The following is a 25,133-nucleotide window of genomic DNA, read 5'->3' on the forward strand; positions in this document are numbered from 1 at the left end:
GCAATTCTTACCTTTTTTAACTGAAACTCATTAGTTTCCTCTGCTTTGGAAGAAGGTGATTTGTCTGCAGCTCAGTTTTGTTTAGGGAAAACATGCAAAAGGCCTGAGTACAGTGATACTCAAATAGCTAGAGACAGTTTTGTTGGTATTAAGCTTCTTTCGCTTCATCGTTCATCACAGAAACCTAGCAGCTTCTCAAGGCCAAGACAGTAATGTATCTTGGACCATGCTGTGACTTTCTGCCTTAATTTATCCCCGGTGTATCTGTCCTCTTTCCTACTTATGCAGACACATGACTCAGTCTTCGCTGTATTTTCATTATCACGCTGCTAGGAAATCTCTTGGACTTACTGTACAGGTCTGTTTGTATCAAATCCTCTGTCAATATTTTGCTTTATAGTGCAAGTCTTCTGCTTTAAAGAGGATGTTTGATTTAGTTTGTTTGTCCGTTTTTGTCCTCCTTTAGCCTGAAGGAAAAGTTGCTGTCATGATACAGAATTTCATCATGTTGTTATATAAAGGAAAAAATAATGCTAGATCTCTGCAAGCAGACATTAAGCAAGTATTGATCTTGTCCTCTCCAAATTTACCAAAACTTCATTAATAGCCCTGATCAAACAAGGTATAGCATGATGAAAAGCCAGTTTCTGAAAGGTTTGTTATCCTTTTGGCTTAACAGTAGTTTCTTATTTACTGCTTGCAGTGTATTCTTCCTTTTAGTTGTGAAGAAGCAGTAGTATTTATCAGACTTTTCCAGTGCTGCATTTATATGTGCAACGTCAAATGCAACCGAACTCCTGGAGCCCTGCTGGGAGAACCAGCCTGCCGGAAAATCCCTACTGCTTCCAAGTAACCATCTGAGGAAAGGACCAAGAAACTGCTGGTAATTTCTCAAAAAAGCAGAAGAAAACAAAACAAAACAAAACAAAAAAAAAAAAAAAAAGAAGAGAACACAGATTGAATATGGTTTATGGGTTTATGTAGCAAACAAGCGAAACAGATGAGAGAGCTTTCGTCAGCCTAGCCTAGGAAATGGAGTTCTGGGAGATAAAATCTGAGAAGAAAAGAGGATTAAAACCAGTGCTTTCTTCAGGAAGACAGCTGGTCTGGCTGAAAACATTGCGGTAAATGTGACCGTTTCAGAATGGAGGTACCGCCAGTGTTTCCCTGGAGGTCAGCCAACAGCAAAAGACATAAGCGAAGGACCTGCACCCCTCACGCTGTCATCGTGGCAGAGAAGGCACTCGGGAAGTAGCAGAAACAGGATGGACAGCAGTACGAGTGCGTGATGAACAGACTGAAGAAGCAAGACTCATGCGGTGTTTACCAGGATGATATGTGTAATTTTTAGCTGAAATTCCCGTGGAACTGGTGGTTGAGGTGCTCCAGATGCGCATCTCTGCAGACGTCTGCAAACGCCTGAGCAGGGCCTGAGGGCCGACATTCACATTTCCTGGCGCAGGACCGCAGAGAGCTGAGTGAAGCCCAGAGGCTCACCAAGGTTACCCACAGCTCCTAAATCTGCAGTTGGAGAGGCACATTGTTGTGCTTCCCACCTGGGATACCCCAGCCCAAGGCAATTGCTCTATTACCTGTAGAGAGCCCCTGGGCAAGGCAAGTCTTGCAAAGAACGGAGCACTTAAAGGAAAAGTTCCTTTAGTTGAAAATGTAAAAAAAAGGAAAAATGGAAAAGAAGAACGTCTGAACCAAATGATTCTCAAACAGTAAAGTGAAAAAAAAAAAAAAAAAAAAAAAAAGGAAAATTGGGCTATATCAAAATCTAATTAGATTTTGGTACCATCTAAACAATCTATCGTCTAATTCCCAGAAATGGGCACAATCCTGACAGTAAACTGGACAGAGATAGCTAGTAGAAATATGGTGCATTAGAATACTAGAACAATTTAACTGCTTTTCTGTCTCAGACTGAATTAGTTTGTTGTAGCCCTGAAAAACAGTTTTAATTGTCTGCCTGAAGTGGAACATCTCAAAAGGGAGAGTTAGGAGATGAGAGCAGAGTTAATAGTCTAATAGCACATTGCCTTTGACCGTAAGGAACTCTGGCTCATGTCTTTATTTGTCATCTCATGCACAGCATAGCCTTGGACCTTCTTGTCTTCTGTGTCTCAGTTGAGTTTCCTAAACAGTAGGACGGAGAGTCTCTGCTTTTCTCTCATTTTGCAGATGTTTCAGTCTAGTTCCAAGAAGCTAGATTGTAAAGTTTCAGCATAACTTTGAAATGTTGTTTGCATTATTTGTATTATTTTTGGCCAATCAACTTTCTCTGGGTGTTTTTTTTGATGTTGTTGGAAAAGTCTTGACCAAATGTAATGGCTTTGTATGCTATAAGATTATGTCTGTACAGGAGGAGAAACTGATAGTAACTTTTGAGTGTCAGTGACATGTTTCTGGGGCCAGAAGCTGCTGTGCAGTTAAACCAGGATAACTTTCTGTATGGTGCTGACATTCACATAGCTTATCTGAGGTTTGTTAACTCTTCCCATGTCTCATTTAGTTGGTGTGTTTTGCACTTCGAGCAATAGGTGGATGGGGAGGCAGATTTGGATCATGCTGCTCTGCTAATGCACTAATACACTAAAAATGGCATTAGAAGCACTGTAGTGGTTATGCACGTATGTGGCCATGTATGTGGCCTATCTCATATGAATTCTCTCTTTTCCTGACTTGAAGTGGGTTGTTACAGATTCCTGCATGAAGGTTTTAGAGCAGTGGACTGCCTATTTGTACTATTTCTCTTCTGCTTGGTTGTCAGAGGCCGCTATGAAGCCTCTAAGGCTACAGAGGATGTTTAATTCTTCTGGACAGTGGAAAACAAGGTCATCGTGGGAAGATGTTTGATTTCTAAGTGGTGGTGCCATCAGAAGGAGTTGCACACTAGTGACAAAGAACCCTGCAAAAATGAGCAGACTGATTTGGAATCTGATGGATAATTCTGCTGGGATGCAAAGAGAGGACAGAGCTGAGGTTGCTCTTTCATAGTGTTGTCAATTCTACGGGTGTTTTTTTAACAATTGATTTTATACATTTTATACAATTGTTTTTTTAACAATTGATTTTTAATTGATTTTTTTTAACAAATGATTTTGCTATAAAGATGTGTGCTACAGTCCCTTTTTTTTTTTTTTTTTTTTTTTTTTTCTCAGAGTTCTCTCTGGACCCATTCATGGCATCCACATATTATTACATTATGGTGAGATAGTGTTAATGGTCCCATTCTTGTCCTGCCGGTTTTAAACATCAATACCATATTCAGGACTTGAAACAGGATGGTGTCCTTAGAATTTCTTAATTGTCCTTAGAATTTCTGTTGACAAAAGTGCAGGCCCTGTGAGGATGGAAAATAGAGTTAGTGCGAGTAAAGATTGTACAAAGAAGATGCTAATCTAGCTATGCATAGGAAGCACTTAAACTATGTAAAAATGTGTCATTTGATGGTAAGCTGTGCTTATATCTCTGTGCCTCCTGTAAAATTCCTTGTGAGGCAATCTCATGCCAAGCAATAGGTGGAATTGTAGCTGCCAGGGACTGCTGTGCATCTGTGATCCTTTCCCTACTTCTGCTTGTAAACAGAGGACTAGAAGGAAAAAATACAAGACCGGTTGCACAACAAATGCAGTGCATATGCCTAGATTTACATTCTAATGCAGGAAGTATTCAATAAGTCTAGCATAATGCAACAATGCAATTACCAAACCAAACAAACCTTAAAAACTTAATTTTATCACTTAAGGTGGTCTTTTTGTAAAACAATCTCATAGGGCTTCTCAGCACAGATTTATACATGTGTTAATTTCCTTGCTACTAAATTTAGCTAATATTCATTGAGCTGTAGCCTTCTTCTGTGTATAGTGCAAGGCTGATTATTTCTACCCAACATTCGACATTACTAATATTAAAGAAAAATCTATTGAAGAAGTCCTCTTTCTATGGTTTAAGAATATCAAATATCTTGATGTACCTGACCTGAATGTTTTACCACTTGCATGCATATGTTTTTGACAATGTGGGAAAGTCAAAACCATGTGTGAAAGAAGACTTCACAGTTAAATCACCAAGTTCATAGCTTAACAAGATCTGTGAGTACAGTGAGAGTTATGCAGAATGTAGTAATAACTCAAATTTTCTACAGATTTATATAATATTGTGTTTACTGTGTGTCTGACCTTCTCACTTGCACAGCTTTCCACATATACCAGCTAGCAGCAGAGGAGAATTCATTATTGTTTCAAGGATGCTTATGAAATCCTTCTGCTCTGGCTCTTGATCATTTATTTTATAAAACCACGGCTCACAGGTCCATCAAGTTACATTATCAGTTGTATTTCTTATAACAAGCTCTTTACTATATAGTGTTCAAACAGCTTGGTTTTCAAGCCTAAACTCTTAAGGTTTCAATCACAAAGTATTAGGTCCCATATACCTTTTGAAGTTCAAAAAATTGGGAATTTATAGCTCTCTGAAAGTTAGTTAAAGTGCAGAGACAAATTTTATGTTCTGCTGTTTGAAAACTATAATACACTGCCAGCATGGACAGGAAAGATGAGAAGAATGGTGGTGACACTGCTCAAACATTCAACTTTTTATTCCACAGCTGGATATCTTGCAGGAGCCTGCTACCTGTCACTGCCTTCTCTTCTTTGCATTGCTCATTAAAATAATTTGCAACATATGAATGGTTAACTTTAGGGCAGAGACGGGTGCTGATTATTTTCAGAAACTGCAATCCTTTTTAATACACTGAAAGTTTGAGGATGTCACCGTGACTTTGGGCCTTTATACCAAAGGTGGCTTCAGATCTGCTGTATTAAGAACTCTGGCTGCTCTGCTGCTCTGTTTTAAAGAACAGACCTGTTTTTGCAGTCTTTGCCTTGGCACTGCAGAAGCAGCACTCGACATGCTGTGTGCTCAATCCTGCCCATTACATGCAGCACAAGTTGCTGGAATCAATGTGATGGTCGTGGTGTTTTTTTCAAGCAGATTTGCTGTGGAGAGGGACCAAAGGACAGGATGTGTTGAGGTGGCTTTTTTCCGTTTCCATCCCTCTCGCCTGCAAATTGAGGCTGCCTCCAACTCAGCAGCGGTTTCCTAATTTTGAATATCTTAGCTTCCTGTTTTCCAAAAATTAGGCATAATAACTAATCTAATAATTTCCGTTGAAGGACCACTGAGTGATTTCAAAAGAGTAAGTAAATGAAATTCCTCAAAGGGTGATGAGAATAACTATAGTCTCAGTTTGTGAGCTCCACAAGTGTCCAAGTTACCCAGGCTGTATTTGATCTGAATTAATTAGGGACGTCACTGCTCCTACCCTTGCTCCATCCAAGCACTTTTGTTTTTCCAGTTTTTCCACAAAATGTCTTAATGGCACTTCCTTTTTTTTTTTTTTAAGTGAAAATTTAAAGAGAAAAATAATCTGAATTTGTGAGCTAAATCAGTATAGATGGGTAGTCAACTGGGACTACTACTGGCACTTTCCCAGATGGGAAAGTGGTAGTGAGGCAGAAATGGCCCTGCCTTTCAGCTGCTCTTTTCAAATGTTTATGCCGGAGATTGCAGCACAGCCTGAAATGGCCTAAAACTTGGACAGTTTAGAGCTTGAGGGAAAGTAAATAGCATTGATTTTTCTTTACTTCTAAGGCTCCAAATCCGTATTATCACTTTTCCTCTTAAATCTTTGTCCTCGAAGGTTTTTATTTCCTGGTGTTTTACGCAATCTGTATCTTTGAATGCAGCTGGATTGAAAGCGTCCTAAGATAATAACTATTTCCTTTTCAATCAAAGTTATTTCTATTGAAAACCTTTTTTGTCAGTTTATAATCTCTGCTTTCTCATTGTGCTTCTTCAAAGTGAAATGGTCAGCTACTGCTGGGTGTTTCGGCATTTAATTACTTTGAAGTACACTGGCCCAAGACCGCAGGAAAGGGAGAAGGGAATAAAAAATAATCAGAAAACAAAACCAGCTTCAAACCAGAGCTCCTAAAATGAGTGGAGGAAACAATTCTCAATTCGATGATATGAAATCTAGTTTCCAAAGAATTTTGGGCAGATTTGCAAGGTTTGGCCCTGACACAAGAGCAATGGAGAATCAAAACAGAATTATCCCCAATTTCTCCCTAAGGCTAAGTAATCTTTGCTCTTCCATGGCACCTATCTTCATAATCCACATAATATATGTGAATTTGGAGATTCCTAAAATACTATCACCCAAGTAAGTAGAGAGTTCATTTCTTTTTACTAATGCAAAATATGTTGATGTTAAGATGTCTTATAAATATGCAACTAAGAAACAATGACACAAAATATTCACCCTCTAGAGTATTTGAATGTTGATTTTTTCAGATTTTTCAAGTTTTATTTTCAGACACAAACTAAGTTAAGATGCACTTTTTTATATATATTTGTACTATGGTCTAGCCTGACATTAAATTGCTAGCAGAAGCTGGATAGTAGTTACCATAAAAACAATTGCAGCTGCTCTTTGAAAAGCTCCTCTGTCCTTTATGTTGGCTGAATTTAAAGACATTTGGGTCTCTGTCCGATGTGCAAATAGCTGAAGGAGATCCTGGCTACCTACTCATTTCTTTTATTGCAAGGACCTGGTTTTGGTCTGTTAATAAAATCAGTCCAGTACAATCCCTGTGAGAAACACTGTCTAGGACGGAACAGGGTGGTTCTCTTTTTAAGTCTGCATCCTGTCTTCAGCATCATGACATCTCAAATGGAAAGAAAATTATAATTTTGCCTTAAACAAGGGTTTTGGTGCCAAAATCTTTCATCAAAAAAAAAAAAAGGAAAAAAGAAAAAAAAAACCCCTAAATGGAAAAGAATTCTCAAAAATGAGATGCCCTTTTAAATAGTTTGTCACTAAACCAAGTCTTAGAAATCTATGTAACTTGCAACTGTGTTTGCTATTAATATTGCATAATTGGGGCCATTGCTTGAGCATCCCAGCAGGAAGTCTGTAACTATTGCAGTAAGAACCAGCAATTATGCAAGACTCAAGCAGAGTATTTGCATGATGCATCCCTGTTATCACACATGTAAAGCTACTGCTCAGAGGATTGATAGGCTTTTTTTCATTTATGTTTATGCCTAGTCATGTGGGCGAACATCATCAAATACCATTTTTCCAACTGTGGTGCTCAAGCTGAAAGCCAAAATCCCATGTTGTTTTCTTTTATACTTTTTGGGGGAAGTAATCATCCAATTTTATTTCTTCTTAATTCATTTTACATTGACATCACTAATAATGTCATTTGGAGTGAAATGGGAAGACAAAATGGAAAGACATATCAATGTTTTTTTTTTTTTTTAAAAATACCAGTAAACTTGTCCTAACCAACGTTATAATCAGACTGTTGGTAAACATACAAAGCAAAGGTGAGGCTAGAAACAACAGCAAGGCGTTTATTTTTGTTTAACTTCTAATCATAGCATCAGTCTTCCTCTGTAACTATGTGTGTGTTCCCTTCTGTTGAGCCGATTTCCAGTTCCGGTTGGGAGGATCAGATTATCGGTTTATCTGATCTTAAACTGTATGTGTCTGCTCCTGCCTGCTAGCTCCTGCTGACTTGGAGCAGTGTCTAGTTCCCACTTTTTTGGAGGATATTCAGTATTTTCAGTGGGGTTCCTGGGGTTATCTTTAGAAAGGATAAATAGTAATTTTCCTGATTGGAAAATATCCCACATAGACCTCAAGTAAGCAGTCCCTTTATTTTTTATCTGGTGACACTTACTTTTTTACTTGCTTGTTTGTTCTCTTTATCATCTGCTTTTGTCATGGGCAAACACTTGGGGTTATCTGCTGTGTTCACAAAAGGACGTTTCTGAGCAAAGTGGGGGTCCATTTAAAATTACTCAACATCATAATCACAGGACCTTTGTGGTAGGAAGGTGAGCATTGGAAGTCATAAATAGTCTAAAGAAAGAGACAGGAATGTCTTAATCTAGGGGAAGGCCTCAGCTAGGTTTTTTTTTTTTTTTTTTTTTTTTTTTTTGAGGGCAGAGGAGAAACTGAATCTTTGTGGTGACTGAAATAACTCTGTTCGGTGGCAGACCAGAGCTTTTGGGTAAGCTTCCCCCTTAACAATTTATCTGTGTTTCGCTTGATTTCTAAGCACGTAATAAAATTGTGTAGTGAGAGCAGGGCAGTTAGTCAAGTTCTCCCCTGAGTGATACTTTCAGGTAGGCTTCATCCTGTTATATTCAGCTCGCATGTACTTTTTATATCTTTGGTGTCCTGTGGAAAAGGATTCTGTAGCTCATGGTGTGAGGTTTTTTTTTCTTTCTTTCTTTCTTTTTGTATCTTTAAATATTCTTTAGTAATGAAAGAGCAATGAATATGCTTTGAACTTACTATTCAAAAACAGTGAGTAATATTCCCTGTGCACCTTTTTCATGGTTTTATAACTGTTTATTATCTCTCTCCTTAGTTGCCTCTCTCTAGGCTAGGATATCAGTCCATTTCATCTTACCTTGTAGAGGAAAAGCAAAAAGGAGGAGGTCTTTGTCACCTTTCCCTGCATCGTTCCTAGTTCTGCTTTCAAATTTGAAATTGGGGGTTGGATGAAAACTCTGCATACTGTTCAAAGTAAGAGGCTAAAATGGATGTTTTCAGTGATACAGTGATGCTCTCTAATTTTCTATAATTCTCATAATTAAATCCATTTTTATTACTGCAACTCAAGATTTTATTCCTGAATAGAAATGCTCAGCTCAGAGCCCATAACTGAACATATGAAGCTAAGTAATGTCTTTTAAGGTATTTAAGGTCTTTTTTTTTTCTTTTCCCCTGATGTGAAACTCTACATTTATTAGAACTGCAAAAGAAATTCAATATAGATAAAAAAGCCATGCTATTGCTTCTAGATCCATCTATGGCCCTGAGGGTATTGATATGTTGAGCATTTTGTGTTCTGACATAGGTTTCTATGGAACTCACCTGCTGGCCTTCCTCCTCTCTGAAAACTGCCCATATACTTAGTCCACCTCTACTTTATCTATGAAAGAGCCTTCCCTCTTACGTTCTGCTTGCATACTTTCTTAAAGAGGTTCTTAAAGATTCTCTGGTGAAGAATGTGTTCAGTTCTGTTATGTGTGGTTGGCCTCTTCACTGCCAGGATACAGTTGATTTCTATCCAGCTTATTGTCTGCTAGGACTCCCACATCATTTTTCTGAAAAGTTGTTTTCTAGACAGTTAGGATCCAGCCTGGATTGTTGTAGGAGGTTATTCTATCTCAAAAGCAAGACTTTTTATTTTTTATTTATTTATTTATTTTTGTTGAGATTTACGAGACTCTTGACAGCTTATTTCTTCCATTTCTCTTCTTGAGATCCCTTTGAATAACAGATTTTCAGCAGATTGATTTTTCCCCCCAGCACCCCAAGTTTAATATAATCTACAAACTTGCTTGAGAGTACACTCTGTTTCACCTTCTGCTTTGTCAATAAAGATACTAAAAAGTATTGGCCCAAATATTAATCCTTGAATGACTGGTAGTTATTTGCCAGTTGGATTTTGTGTCACTGATCACAGTCCTGTAAACTTTGAAGTTCAGCCAGTTTTTCACCTATTATCCAGTCTTATCTCACTAGTATGGCTACAAGGCTGGTGCAGAAGACAGTGCCAAAGGCTATCCTAAAGTCAAGGCAGGCAACATCTGCTGCTCTCCTCATGTCTGCAGGATAGCCACCTCATTAAAGAAGGCAAGCAAATTCATATGGCGTAGTTTGACCTTGCTGGCTGTTCCCAATTACATTTCTGTCCTCCGCGTGCCTGAAAGTAGTTTCTAAGAGGATATTGATCCATAACCTTGGGGCCGAGGTGAGGCTGATGGGCCTGTAATTCCCCAGGCATTTATTGGTAATTTTATCTCTGAGTTCCTGTAACTCTCTTGGACAAATAATTATCTTTAAAATTTGTTTCTTTTCATTTTGCAAGTCTATTCCATAACTTCTTATAACAGCACTGTGATTTAAGGCAGAATTTTTGCTGAGTGGCTACCTCCATTCTTCCTTGAGCGTTTTCATGATGAACTTGGTGTGGGGGGAGCAAGGGGAAATTAAATCTGCTATGGCTTTGTCTTCTTTTATCTTTATCTTAATCACTCCTTTGATCATGTACTGGTGCTATAAACTGCTAAGCTTCCTAGTTGTAATGTGTTTGAAAAAATTTTTGTTAGTAGTATTCATGGCTTTTGCAAATGGTTTTTCAAGCTGTTTTCCACTACTTTATTAGATTTTTAGATTTAGCCTGCCAGACTTTTGCTCTGTTTTCCTCATTTTGACACTGCTTCATTTTTCTGAAAGATGCTTTCTTACTTTTATTACCTTCTGCTATCCCACTGTTAATCCATATCAAGTTTACTTTTGCCCTTTCACTTGTGTCTTTTTTTTGGGTTGGTGATGTTCATTGTCCTGTGTCTCCAGCTAGGTATACTGGAATGCTGCCTGCAAAATCTTAGCTGCCTCTATTACCTCTCTTTTTCAAAATTCCTCATCCCAAAGTTCCCTATTTAGAATCTGAACACTCTGAGAGGATTTGTTGCCCTAGTTGCTCTTGCATTGGTGCTGTACCTAAGTACAATGTCGTTGCTGTCACAGAATAGTTGTTTTGCACCAGGTCCTGCACACTGCTCGGGACCTAGTGAAGAGCTGTTTTTTCAGACATGGACCCCATTTTGAGTTACTTCATGAAGATCTTGATTTGGGCTTAAAATTTGTTCTTGATGCCAGGCTTCAGTGTTAGGTTTCGATAAACTTTCTGAGGGTAGCTGAGGCCCGACATCGCTGCTGCGCTTCCTCTCCACTTAATGAGACACTTCTGGTCTCCTCCAGAATATTGCAGAGAAGTTCATCAGCCTAGTTAGACTGTTGCTATTAAAGACTCAGAGCTGTATTTTTTCCTAGGTAAATGTGGAATTTTGATCCACAGGCATTTTGTGTTTCTCATTGTGTAATTAGCCTGTTAATCTAATTTGAAAATAAACCTCAACATAGTCATATTCCTCCATCAGCACAGCACACTGTGCTATATATGTGTGTGTATCAGCATATGTGTATACTTTATATCTCTGTAGTTTGTTGTCCGCAGCTTTGCTTCCACCAGATTTCTCATAGATGTAGTAGGTCAATATCATCATTTAGGATTCAACTAGATCAGTTCTATCCATTTTATTTGTTAGATTTCTCACATTTGTGCAAAGCTTGTATACCACTGTTTTAATTGATCCCTTCTCTACATCTGTTCTGAACATTTGTCATTTGTTTTCTCTTTGACTATTGCTATCTCTGTATTATCTCCTGGAGGATACTGAGGATCGGTGATCGTGGCTCATAGTGCATGCAGGAGAATTTCAGAGAACACTATTGAGAGAACAGGTCTGTGGCTGCCTGCATTGCTCAGTATCTTAGGTGCCTTAACATTAGTCTTAATTGGAGGTCAAGTGTTTTTATCCTCAAGACCTTGTACTAGTGTTTTGTATAGTTATTTTCAGCGATCTTTTCCTCCTTCCTCCAGAAAAGACAAAAAATATCTGTTAATCATGAGCTTATCTAGCTTTTATTATTATTATTATTTTATTTGGATGATTTATGTTGAATACTTGTATAAATACTAAGTATCTTGGGGAGGAAAAGGCTGCATGCATGGGAAAGCTAAAATAAAATAAAGTAAAATTCTGAGAGCATCCCTGACTTCATGTTTTCACTCAGAGTTAGCAGGATAATGTGTACAATGCAGAGCCCTGGAACAGGCTACCCAGAGAGGTTGTGGAGTCTCCTTCTCTGGAGATCTTCAAAACCCACTTGGACGCAGTCCTGTGCCACGTGCTCTAGGTGACCCTGCGTGTGCAGAGGGGTTGGACTAGATGATCTCTAGAGGTCCCTTCCAATCCAACCTTGAGCATTCTGTGATTCTATGATTCTATGCCAAGCAGACTGCAGTCCCTTTGTCTGCAGTCTCCGGTGCGGTGCTGAGTAAGTCAGTCCTGTGCTTTGTGCTTAGGCAATATAAACAGCTGCGCTCACTTGGTGGCAGTACACATCGGACTGGTTTGCTGTCCGAAATCCTGTCTTTGAAGGAGGGTTCACTATTTCATTATCAAAGTACATACAAGAGTCCTGGTATGTATGGAACCATGTCCTAGAGCTGCTGCTCTGGGGGGTGATTCATGCCATTTGCCATGAGCCTACAGTGAAAAACACACTGATACTTGCTAATCCTGAAAAGTCTTCTCAGGGCTACAGCATGTTTATTTTCTGTGAGCACCATTGATTTAGCTGGTGCCTGCACAGGGTATGTGCCATCTCTTCACCCTGTCCTGCTTCCAACTGGGGGATTTTGCTTGGGGAGCATGTAGAAAACAGGTAACAGGGGGCGACTAAAACTGAAATTGCACTGTTCTGTTCTGGTAAGATGTGGAGATGTGTCCCTCCATACTCTCTCATGAAAAGAAAGCAGCCAACCCACGGAAATGCATGCCTTATTGCATTGTTTTAAGTTACACAAGTGCATGTTTCAGCTTGGAACTGGAGCAGCATTTGTGGAGAACGTCGCCTCTAAAACTGCTCAGACTTCAATAAGAGATGTTATTGTGGTGAGGGCAGTGGGAGGGATTTTAAAGCATGCATTTTAACTATGTGCAGCTTCCTGCCAAGCCAGAGTGCTTATCTGGGCTCTCCCTGGCATCAGATTTATATAATCTCTGTGGGATTTTTTAGATACCAATCTCTCTTCACTAAAACAAGAGCAACAACCCAGTGGTTGAGATTCCTGGTTAGTTTATCATGTTTAGAAAGTTGACAGTCTCTCAACAGTAAGGCATAAAAAACCTTATCCACCCTAGAGTGAGGGGAAAAAAATGTATTAGAAAGTTCCTTTCAGCTAACACAGCATCAAACAAGATTTTGTATACAATTAGAGTATTACCTAATCTATGCAATTATTGTGACAAGATTTTACTTATTGATGCTGTGACTGCCTTGTACTGAGAAAAAAAATACTCCTACTAGCATTAGGAATTAAATTGTTAGTTAAAATGTGCAAATTAACAGAGAGAGTTTCACTATAGAGGAGCTCACGGATATGTTTGGAAGGAAGGAATTCCCACACATAATTCCCAACTGTCAGCGGTTCAGTGCAGTAATTTGTTAGTAGAGGATCTGGGAAAGTGGGAAAATGACGAGATGAAAACCAGCAAAGACTAAAGACTTGCCTCTCCCTCTTCTCATTTTTGCTTACTGATAGCTTTTGTTTAATATTAGTTCAGCTGCTTTCATAGTCTGCAAATACATTTGTGCTTCGGGTGCTCTCCTTCCTGAGCAGTTATTTTGAAAAAGAGGAGGGTAAAGAGGAGCAATCGAGACTGTAAAGAAAAGCATATACCTATCCTATGTCAGGATACCTCGCTTTCCTTCCTTATATTGCTGTTACTGTTGTTAGCTGTGTTGTTTTCGGGATGCATGACATTCTTGCAAGGGTTTTGTTTTTGGTGCATGTGTCTAGAACAACTGTGTTTTCCATCTCGAGGATATGCCAACCATTCCAATCAAGTTACAAGTATGCAGATCATAGCCCCAGGAAAAGAAGAAGAAAAAAAAAAAGGCCAAGGCCCAGAATAGTATTTTAATTATGAATTTATATAAGCTTAAGTTTTATTACCCTGGTAACTTTGTAACATCAATTGACTTTTCCAGTTGAGCACAGAATAGAACTCAGAAATCTGTCTCCTATTTTGTCTTCTTCTCTCCCATCACTTTATGATAGCATGTATGCAAGAAGAAAGAAAGAGATTCTCAAGAGTTTTATAATAAGAAAGATTGAAACATTTTATTTTCATTTACAAATAACTGTTTTTATTCATTATCTTCCTCTCTAGCAGAGTCTAAGCCTGGGAAATTTCAGTAGAAATGGTAGATGTTTCAGAAAGGTGTGAAGATTAGAAGTGCAAAAGATGCTGTGAAGAGCTAGAAACATAATCTTACTAAGGGATAGAACTACTGATTGGTCATAAAAATATGACCTGTAATAGTGGACCACTGTCGTTTTCAGTATCATCGAATCTCTTGTGTAAGAATAGGACGTATACATGTGTTTTGGAAGGGTGATAAATAAGCAAACTAAGTTTGTGTCAGAATCAGTACTCAGAAGAGCTGAAGTCGTTGTGAAAAGGACACTTCCCCTCATCCCTAAGATGATTTTTGGCAAACTCAGAGCATCATGAATGAAAATACTCACATGAGATTTTAGCTGGTTTGATAAGGGAAGTGTGTAAAGCATTACCCGCAATGCAGAATTCAGGGAAAAAAAATAAGACATCTGTGTAATCGCAATTCAGTGGCATGACATTCAAGTTTTATTTGGTTGCTGTTTCTGCTCCTTAGCACATAGGCTGGTCCCTGTTTGCACACAGCTCATGTTGCCCAATCTTGCCAACTTCATAGAGTACAGATTTTGTGGGATTTTTTGGGAGTGATTTCTAATAGAGCTGCAGCTTTCAAGATCAGATTAGATTAAAGAAACAAGTGTGCTTTGGTGGGTGGGAGAGATAACTAATATAACTAATAAAGATGTTGCTTGTTCATGCTGGTAAGATCATCTTTTGAGATCCTTCACCGTGCTGAGGCATTTAAAGTAGTAAGACCTATTTTCTGGATGTTAAAATATAACATATATCTCAAAACAGCTCTCTGATTTCATGGAGTACCAGTAGTAATCAGTGCTGGTTAGCACAGTTAGCAATCATTTTATTTATTTATTTAAGGAGCTGCAAGATTGTCCATGCATTAGCTTTATGAAGTTCACTGACTAGATCACTGACTAGATACAGCCCATACTTAATTGCCAATATTTGGAGATAATATTCAGAATTCGGATGTTTATTTCAACAGGGTCCATGTACTGTTTTGGGTGGAGACCTCTTGGCATGCATTCTCAGTGTTGCTAGTGACTAAAAGCACCCTCTCCTTGAGTTTTCTGGCCTTTTCCTGACAGAAATTTTGTCCAGGATAGGTTTTGAGAATGGTTTTTATTTTTCTGAGACTTTTCTGACTGTTTTTCTGACTTCCTTATTTACAGTATAGCACAGGCCCAGACGATTTGTCTATAGCAAATGCAAGGAAGATTCTTTCCAAAAGTTTGCTGGCCTACATGCGTATTTATTATTTAGTGCAATATCCAAACTTGGCCATGATTTTTGCTTTCCCTGAGAAGGCAACTGGGAAAGAGCTGTTATTTTACTCCTTTTGCAAGTTCTGTTTCCTGCTACACAGCCTCAGATCGTAGTCGTGTATGCAACTTTAGGCAGAGCTCCATTCTCTCCCTGAAGAGCCCAACAAATCTAAGAGTCTTCTCCATGTTTTCTCCATGAGTCTTGGGCTCTCAGTGTGAATTGAGATAAAAAAAAATCTACTTTATTTTGAGTAGACTTCCTCTTGAGCCGACCTGGGACCAAATTCTGTGTCACAGCTCTGCAAGGAGACAGACAGTTCAGAAGCTGCTATTAAAAACCCGTAATATCTTTCAGCACTACAATGAGTCTAATTCCTTAAATAATTTCTTGACTCTGAGTTTGACTTTGGTTGCTGTTAAAAATCTAGAGCATTTGAGGTGCGCATCAGAGTGAATGTTGTAGAGGACTGCTCAGCAAATGTTTGTGTCATTAAATTGTTGTAAAATAATGTAAATTCCTCCCCATGCTTTAATGTGGAAAATCTTTCTTTTGCCATACGTTAGATTTATAATAGCAAGTTCATTCTGAAATGTCTCATATTGTGTCTTTGTAAAAGTGTGCTCAGAATTAGACTGCTCTGAGTTTCAAGCCAATCTGACTATTCACAAGAAAGTAACTACTGTACATGAATAGGTTCACATCTAATTTTGAAGTTCTTTAGTTCTCTGGGCATATGCTAAAGGTTTTTCCCTACTATAAGCTACTGTGCAAAAACAAGTCTGTTTTCATTGGTGAATTTTGGGTATATTTACAATTTCTAGCCTCCTTTCTGCACTTCTTAGACAAAACTCCCTTTGATTTCAGAGCATTTTGCTATAGTAAATGCTCTGGGATTTGGAACACTCACTTCAAAGGACTCTTGATTGAGCAGGAAAGCACAGGAGAATTTTAAAGAAATATTTCCTTATAATAAAAAGAGGAGGTTTTGTTGTTGCTGTTGTTGCTTTCCCTTTATTATGCTATATTAAACTCCAATATTTACCCATGACAGAAAGCTAAGAATTATACCCACTAGGAGAAAAATTGTTAATAAGGTATAACTTGATAATGGGGGATGGCTGCTGGCATTGCAGAAAGAAATAAGAGCCCCAGAGCTGCACTGAAGTGCTTCCCTAATAGCTGCACTGGGCATCCTGTTGAATAAGCTTTATTTATCTTGGTTTTGTAGTCATCCCCACTGAGCTTGCAGCTTCTGGGAGAAAAATACAGAAGTACAGCATTGTTCTTCAGCTGAAGAAATCAAAGGGTTTTTTAACAACAGAAAATGGAAAAGAAGACATGAGAAGGGGAGGAGAAGAACAGCTAATTCAGAAATTAATTTCTTCAATTAAGTTTCTCATCTCTCAGTAAAACTCTTCCCAGAACGTCTGATATATTTAGGCATCCATTTTTAATGATTTTATTTTTCTCCTCGTTCGTTTGTGGTCTTCTAATGTTATGGATCATGCAGTAATATCAAATACATCATCTGAAAGGTCCCTTCCAACCTTAACAATTCTGTGGTTCTGTGTAGTTTGTGTGCCAGTCATCATACAGATTTCTGTTTTTCCCATGCTCCATTTCCAGTGTTTTATTTATTAATTTTCAGTAGTAGTCCAATAAATAATTGGACTACATTTGGATATATATTGAATATATATATATGTTGAATAATTGGATCACTTAAGGCATAGTCAATATACTGTTATAGAGGATCACTTAGTCTGGCAGATAATGGGTTACACATAGTTCGTAGAGGTTTGTAGTGTTTTCTGCAGATGAACTCATAATTATTTAGAACAGATTTATCAGATTTCATAACAACTGCTTAACCATTTACTGAATCTGTAAAAATCCAATCTCAGTGAGAAATAAGACTAAGCAATTTAATGAAGTAAACATTTTTACAAAATAATGATTATTTTCTGAAGTGTGCAGCATTGAGAGTCCAGTTGGCTTGTTTGTGGAGTCTGCTCTGGAAATGAAAAGCACGCTATACAATTCATTAAGACACGATGCTGAGGACTGTGTCAGTGACTGTTTGCTTTTCCCAGATCCTTTATTAACACACAGTGAGGGAAACACCTTTAGACATTAAATCTTTTTCTAAGCAGCATCTCTCTGTTGCCTCTGCAGAATATACTAATATTTAAATAAAAATTAAAAAGCCAGTGACTGATCTTTTTTGATCCGAACATTTGTCTCCCAGAAATGGGGTAGCAGTAGCCCAGCAGAAATAACCTTGTATCACCCAACTAATACAAATAGCACAGACCTACACTCATTAGCAACATACATGACATTTAACACAACGTCGAGGAGAAACGCTCTGTAGGTTGTTGACCTGACTCCACACTATTCGGTTCTACTTTATCAAAACAAGAAAAATGAACTTCTATTCAGCATTTTGTTTTCATAGCCTTAGCCATTTTTACAGCTTTTCATCATAAAGTTATGACTTCAGGTTTCATTACTGTCCTCCTTGTGCCCTATGTTCATTCTTTTGCAACTGGGATGTGTGATTCTGTCCTGAAGGCCTTTTCTCATATTGTCAGTGGTTATTAATCCTGGTCCTCGTTGGTTTGTCTTCGTCAATGCTTGATTTAGGTATAATTTATCTATATAGCTACACTCCAGTGATTTTCCTAATAGCTGGAGGTTCAAGATTTTCTGTTGTATTAAACATCTTGTGCTTTGTGTATTTAAGTATTACTCTCAACCTGCTATTCTTGCCTTTCTCCACAGCTCACAATAATATCTCTATGCCAATGGCACTCATTCATGTACCTCTTTTTGTTTTTAATATTCTCCACATTCTTGAGATTTTGTTTCTCTCAGATTATCTTATTTTTGGTTAAATTAAATCTACTTATTAAAAATTAAGCCTGTTTCTTACCTCATTTCTTCTTTTCGTGAGTGACTGACCGGTCATGTTCCCATCATTCTTGCTGCCAAGTCCTAGAAATTTTTATGGTGGTGAAGATGATATTATTATTATTATTATTATTATTATTATTATTATTATATGCTGTTGTTCTGTCTCAGTCACTTTCTAATAACTTTATCTATCTGTGCTTAAATGGAGAGAAGAAAACATTTTTTTTTCCCCCAAAAATCACCTCAGTGCTAATTCCATTTAATTAGAATGATGTAGAAAATCTGGGTTTTGTTTCTTTGCTGTTGAATCATTCCTTTTTTCAGTTGCTTTTCATTATACAAGCTGTGCAAACTGGTTCTTCTTACATTTCTTTTACTTTTCTTATCATTTTGCTCTCCCTCTACTTTCGTTTGTCCAAAACCATCTTACCTACACTGTTCACGTATTTCCAGTTTTAATTAGAATATTATTCTAAGTAACTCTGTGGTAGTTTCTCCAGAACTATAGGTGGGAGCCAGTATTATCAGAATTGAGCCTGCTGTCATGTAGAGCCTAATGGCAAAAGTATTTCAATAAATAAGTAAAAAACACACAAATAGACATGACAATTTTCATTCTCTTCTCATTATGTACAAAATTGCTTACGCACATATAAGATAAATACTTTTCTTTTTCTATTCTGAATCATGCAGAATAGCATTCAGCTATTTCAGAACACGTAGAAAATGTTACAATTTTCATTCCTTGCCATATCTTTTGGCTTCCTGTGTTTGTTTTTGTACTGCACATCTGGCAGCTAGAATCCAGCTGTTTGGGTGTCCCAGGGCAATGTGTGGACAGCAGCCCCACACAAGGGCTGTGTAGCAGTGCATCCTGACGAGGGGTTCAGGAAGGGGTAGGATTTGCACAGAGCTCTGTGTGAAGCAAATCCTGCCTTGTTGCTCCCTGCCTCGGAGGCGAGGAGGGCTGGTAGCCTGGCTCACGCTTTAATGCTGCAGGTGTTTTGAACTGCAAGGTAATATGCAGTAAAGCAGTGCACCTTCCGGTCCGTGCTTCCCCATTTCCATGCTTACAACCTTATTTGTAAAATAAATAAATAAATAAGAACATTGCAAAAGGTCATGGAGCCTAGTAAGGTCAGTCTGATTTGCCAGAAGCAGGGAATGCTTTAAAATACACTCTACTGGCACAGATATTAATCTTAAATGATTCACATTTGATTCAGACGCTATATTAAATTTAGTGTAGCTAGTATAATTCTATAATGTCCGTTAAAGACATGTTAAGAAATACCTGCGTTCCTACCTGACAAATGGCTGCCAGGTTTGGGAATGCAAGCACATTTTGTGCTGTTTTACCTCTTTGGCACAATCCTGCATTTACTTTTAAATTATCTTAAGTAACAGAAAAGCCTCCAAATATTGTGGTTGAATATTCACAACATTGGAGGCTCCACTGTCACATTCATTTACTTTTTTGAGTAACTCCTCATGAGCAAGGCCCCAAGCGCCGATTCCAAACATGCTCAAGTTTTGAGCTCCTGGCACCCGGGTTTGGAACTAAGCATTGCTATATAAACCTTCCCCTATGAAATATAAACTACTTGGATTTTTGGTGTCACTCAAAAAGCTCTGAAGAACACGAGGAGGAACTGTGGAGGTTGGTGGCTGAGCGGATTTGGGAAAGTGTTCATTTTTGGTCAAAATCTTGTCTCATTAAAGTTAGTGGATTAGCCTGGCACTGTGAGTTTGTGAATGATTTAGTAAATCTAAATTGTTTTCCAATTTTTTAAAAAAATCTTACTTATTTCATATCAACTCTGACAGAATTCTGACAATTTTCAATACTTACTTATTTGTGTAGTTAATAAAGTAGGCCTATTATGGCCTTTGGACACCTCATGGGTTGGTGGGGTTTAATGACTGTTTTAATGCGTCTACATACTTCTCTTCTGAGGAGGGATTGCTTTTTATTTTGGTTTTATTTAAGTACTTCAAGCTAGAATATTTGAAACAAAATTCAGCTGACATCAACTTTATCCTAAAAGCCATATAAAGTTTTATATATTACTTGCTTTAAGTATGAAATTACATATCCATATGGCATTCACAGGTCATAATATATATCAAATCCTGGGAAACTTGAGCATAATTTTGTGTCCATTTTCATATATTTTACAGTGCTCGCTTCATATGTGTAAATATATACACATATCAATATATGTTCGGCTATACATCAAAAATATATAAATGTTCACTCTAATTTTTAAATTATGGTTGAATAGTAAAAGCTGATTCTGAATAAATGAAAACCAACACAATGTTATTCCCATGAGAATTGGCTGTTATACATGATGGTTGACTGCAATGTATCAGCAATAAATGTAGCCAACTGGTGAATTTGTCCCTGTCGTGTTGGAAATTTGATATACGTTGCTGGCCTATCACTTTCTAAGAGGGTCTAACCAGGATGCCTTTGGTCCCTAGGAAGCAGGTGAGCCATAAGAAGAACCTCTGTTAAAGGGAAATCCTTTTTTTCCAGTATCTTTTTTGTTTAGTGTTTCCACAGAGAATGTCCACCCTCCAAATGTGACTTTTAAGTCTAATTAAGTCTAATGGCAAGATTAGGGATGCCATTATACCAAAACATGCCTTAAAGATCCTGGTAAACCATCAAACGCTACCTCTGCTTATTTCTTGCTGTTCTGTGGCCATAATACATCTCTGTGTCTTCATGCTTCACATTTGCTCTTCTGATATTCTTCTTTATGGCTTCTTTTTTTGTGAACTCCAGCATACATGTTCACTGGGAGCTAATTCTATGTGTTGTGAGAAACCCTAGCCAGGCAAGTCACAGCACACAGTCCCTTGCTGGACTGACGTGTGCAATAAGGGCACGTCACTCCTGTTTGTTGGCATATATTATTGCATTTACTGCCTTTATAGCCCAGCTCCCCAAAGCATTGTTTAAATACATGATAGCAGAGATGAAAGCAAACATCTCATGAAAAAGAAAAAAAGGAAATCTCATGTAGTTGTTACTTTTTGGCACCATGTAATTAAACCATCTTCTTTAATGCTATTTTTTTGCCAGTATCTAATTAGCAGAGCCATCTGCCGAAGGAGCGCTGGACCATCTGTCTGAAATGTTGTTCTGTTTTTTTTTTTTTTTTTTTTTAGTCCTTGGCTAATTAACTTCTTTTACTGTGAAATGTAATAATACATTCTTCTTTTACACTTTAAAAGAGTGCATATACATAAATATATACGTACTTGTACTCGCCTACCCCATCCCTTGTGTGTATCCACCTAGCCATGGGAGCGCAGTTTTTCCAAGAAATCTGAGCATGCAGTTGGTTATGTGTGTGGTTTCTGGTGATGAAGGTGGAAGCCATGTGCTTTTTGTTTACCTGTAAGTATAGCTAGTAGTTACCTTAATTGTACATCAAATAGAAATTGATTGGCTAGTCTCTTCGTGATTGTGTTCCTACATTGCAAATTTTCTCTCTAAACTTATGTCAAAGTAATTAAAGCTATAAGTGTATAAAGTGACTATATTTGATTTAGCTGCACATGGTTTGGGTTTTTGTTTCTTCTGTTGTAGTTTGTAATATTTCTGAAAAATCGGAGAACAATTTAGATTAGGAGGGGTCTCCAGATGTCTCCCGTGAGAACTATCTTGGTGCTCAAAATAGTGAGAACTATCTTGAAATGAGAGGAGGACTTGAATATCATTCACTGCTTCCACACTTCTCACAGTTTTCTTTTAGATGCCTTGTATGATAGTTGAATAAGTCTGCTTAGATTGGAGATTTATTTCAGTTTCCTTTGGAGCTAATTGCTTTACATTCATGTAGGTTGCCCCCTAAAGACACAACCGATGACTTTTGAGCAAGATTTTGACACTGATGACAGCAAGGAAGTTACTAAAATATATTTACTGTGCAAAATAATACAATTATTTTTAATATTGTAATCTTTACATAAGGCTGATTGATGCTGGACATAGATTTTTCTTCATTTTGAACATAATAGTTTCACTATGTAGCTTGATTTGGAACTTGTTTCCTCTCTGGAATTTCTCTCCTCCCACAGTCCCTCAAAATTTCCATGGGGAATTTCATCCAAAGTTTTTGAAGTGCCTTACGAACATCAGTGATGTAATGTCTGAAAACACTGATAGAGTTATTTGCTACTGAGCTTGTACAAAAACATGTCTGACATCAGCTTGAGACTGAAGTATAAACCTAGACTTGAATGTGCACCAAAGATGTGTTTCTGTTCAGTCAGAAATCTGTATGGAGCTTCGTGTTTTGCGTATTTTTTGACAGAAGAAAGCAATCTGTGTTTTTTCAAAGATGACCCATGACTGGGTACAGGGGTGAGTTCAGCTCTCATAACTGACCACTCCAGCTGAATTTCTCAGGGTACAAGATCCCACTGTAGATGCTGTACTGCACTACTGATGTCTCTTAAAGAATTAAGGTTTATTTATGTCTCATGGAATGTAATTATGCTGAAAACTGGAAAACAGCAAATCAAGCCAAGACTTTAGCTTTATAAAGGCATTGAAGGAATTTACTGATAGCTGAATTGTAAAAGCCGTGCATATAAATACTGTCAGCCTGCTATCAGAGACAGAATGATGCCCTGTTGTTAAACGCAGGTACGATCATGGTGCCCAGGTAGCACTTAGCTGATGCATGATCTGTTCTTGTTTTCTTCAGTATGAATGTTCAAATCCCTGTTTCCTTTTTCCTTACAGCAGGCAAGCTTGAGCACCTGTAATTTGCTTGTGTACTTTGTTGCCACATTAGATAGAATTAAAATATTAATTAATTATAAAACGACTACATAGAATGCTGAGGGCTGTGTTTTGTTAAATGAAAATTAGAGCTATTTATTAAGCATCATAACAGGACAAACTTAGGGTCTGTCTGCAAGCCTTGATTTTGGAACAAATAGCCAACATAGTGTACATTCTTTGCGCCACTCACCTGAACTTCATAGAGTTATTAGAAGACAGTGACAAGTAAGAGAATATGACAGTTAACATGAGGAATAGATGACACTAACAGTTTTAAGTAAATTGAATTTTTGCATTTGTTTTCATAAATAACACAATTTGCTTGTGCCAGTCTAATATTTCAGAACTAAAACTTAAAAGCCTTAATCTTTTCCTGAGGGAAGAGGGGAAAAAAAAAAAAAAAAAAAAAAAAACACTAAAAGAACGGTTTTATTGTTGTTCTGAGATTTTGAGACTTTCTGTTTGGTGTTCATATGTGAAAGATTCAAGACACTTTTCTTCTCTTTCCTTCCCCGTTTTACCTGAGATGTGTTCCATGTTATTTTCTCCCTTTACCTTATCAGTAGACCTTGTGGCATGTCTGAATTTCCCTTTTGTGGAAAATTCCTACAAATTCCCTGAAAATCCAAAGTCAACTATATAAATCTTTCCATACACAGCCACAGTGCAATACTTTGGACCACTTAGCTCCCTTCAGATGCCTTTGTAACCTGTTTCATTTGGAGCCTGCTTTATTATTGTCCCATCAGCAATGGAACCCAGCATGACCTTGCAGCAAGCACACTTATATTTACTGTGTGTGCCTGTAGCAAACACACACATACAGTATGACCTGGTAGTGTGATTGCACCCATTTCCTATTTTCCAGACAATATGCTTTGTCATCAGCAGGATTTTCCCAGAAATACTGCATTTGGTTAGCTTGCAAACATATTTAGTTGTAATAATTTATCATTATCATTTACCTGGATTGCTGAATCAGTTGCTGTTGTATCCAGAAGTATCGTAGGATGATTTAACATTTCATATCCATCTTTTAATATATCCATTTCATGGGTGCCAGAAAAAGGGAAAAAAGTTTTCTTCCGGTTCTGCTAATAACAATGTTAGTGATTTCCTGACCAGTTTGCTGCTGGCATTGTGTAGTTTTCTTGGATTGCAGGGAAAGCCTGAAGAACTGTTTTCTTTGGCTTCTGAGCTTCTCCTCCCAAAAGACTTTGGCCTTTCTTTTCCAAAAAGCTTCAGCACCCAAGAAATGTCCTTAGTTTGCTTGATTTGTGACATTGTGTACTTATTGTCTTTTACATCTTTCTCCTTGAAACTACTCTTTTACCTTGGATTTCTGAGCTAAATGAAAGCTGGCTATTTTGTCACTGAAAATTGATTTATTGATAAACATTTCACTTTCAATTCAATCCTTATCTTTGTTACTGCTGTTCATTGCTTGGCATATTTCTCTCATTTTGTTTTTGGCATGAACTTTCCTTCAAACCTGCAATATAAGTACCCAGGTTCCAGTAAATCTTTCTCCTCTGACCTCCTGATGGTAGTTCTAGTATTTCTCCAAGCATTTGAACCTTTAGTTGAATTTACAGATAACATATTCAGTGTCAGATATTTACATTGAGTGCCACGTGACATACAGATTCAGTGTATCCTATTGGATTGGGTTGGGAGCTGACTAGACCTTTTGCTGCGTGTTTTACAGTATGGAAATAAGTTGCTTTTTGCATGGGAGTCAAAAGAGTCGAGCTATTGTTGACTTCTATTTAGCAACAGCAACAGGATGAGATTTCTTTCACATTGCTAGATGAAATTTGCTATAAATGTTGTGGTTATTCATACGTTGATTTTTCCAGAAGTTTTCCGAGTATCTCTATGTGCTGTAGTCAGTAGTCTGCAAAAGCCAATGCTTTAGATAGGAAGGCTTTGGGTGGAGGAAGAGCAATGATGGTGTTAGTTTTATAAGGCTGTCTTTCTTGGCCTGTTAAAGCTCAGCCTTGAGCTTATTGAAAAGCAAATCAGAGTACTGCATCAGCATTTTCCTTTCTGTTTAAACAGTTTTTCACCATATTTTCTTAATTAGCTATAGAGTCTGCTTGCTATTAGTACAGTCTTGATTAAAAGGCAGGTACAAAAACTACCTATATTATATCTGAATTAATTATCTTTCATAATTTCCTGGTAAATATAAGCGGAAAAGCTGTAGTTTCAGCTA

General features: G+C 37.7%; 1 protein-coding gene across 1 annotated transcript in view; it reads left to right on the plus strand.

Annotated features, from left to right (window-relative positions):
• Positions 1–25,133, plus strand: part of SEMA5A (semaphorin 5A) — a 179,983-nt gene that overhangs the window by 38,423 nt on the left and 116,427 nt on the right. The window lies entirely within an intron of this gene.

Source organism: Tinamus guttatus, unplaced genomic scaffold (assembly GCF_059628265.1).
Source record: "Tinamus guttatus ecotype Peru unplaced genomic scaffold, ASM5962826v1 Tinamus_guttatus_pri_ptg000315l, whole genome shotgun sequence".
In the NCBI taxonomy this organism is placed as follows: domain Eukaryota; kingdom Metazoa; phylum Chordata; class Aves; order Tinamiformes; family Tinamidae; genus Tinamus; species Tinamus guttatus.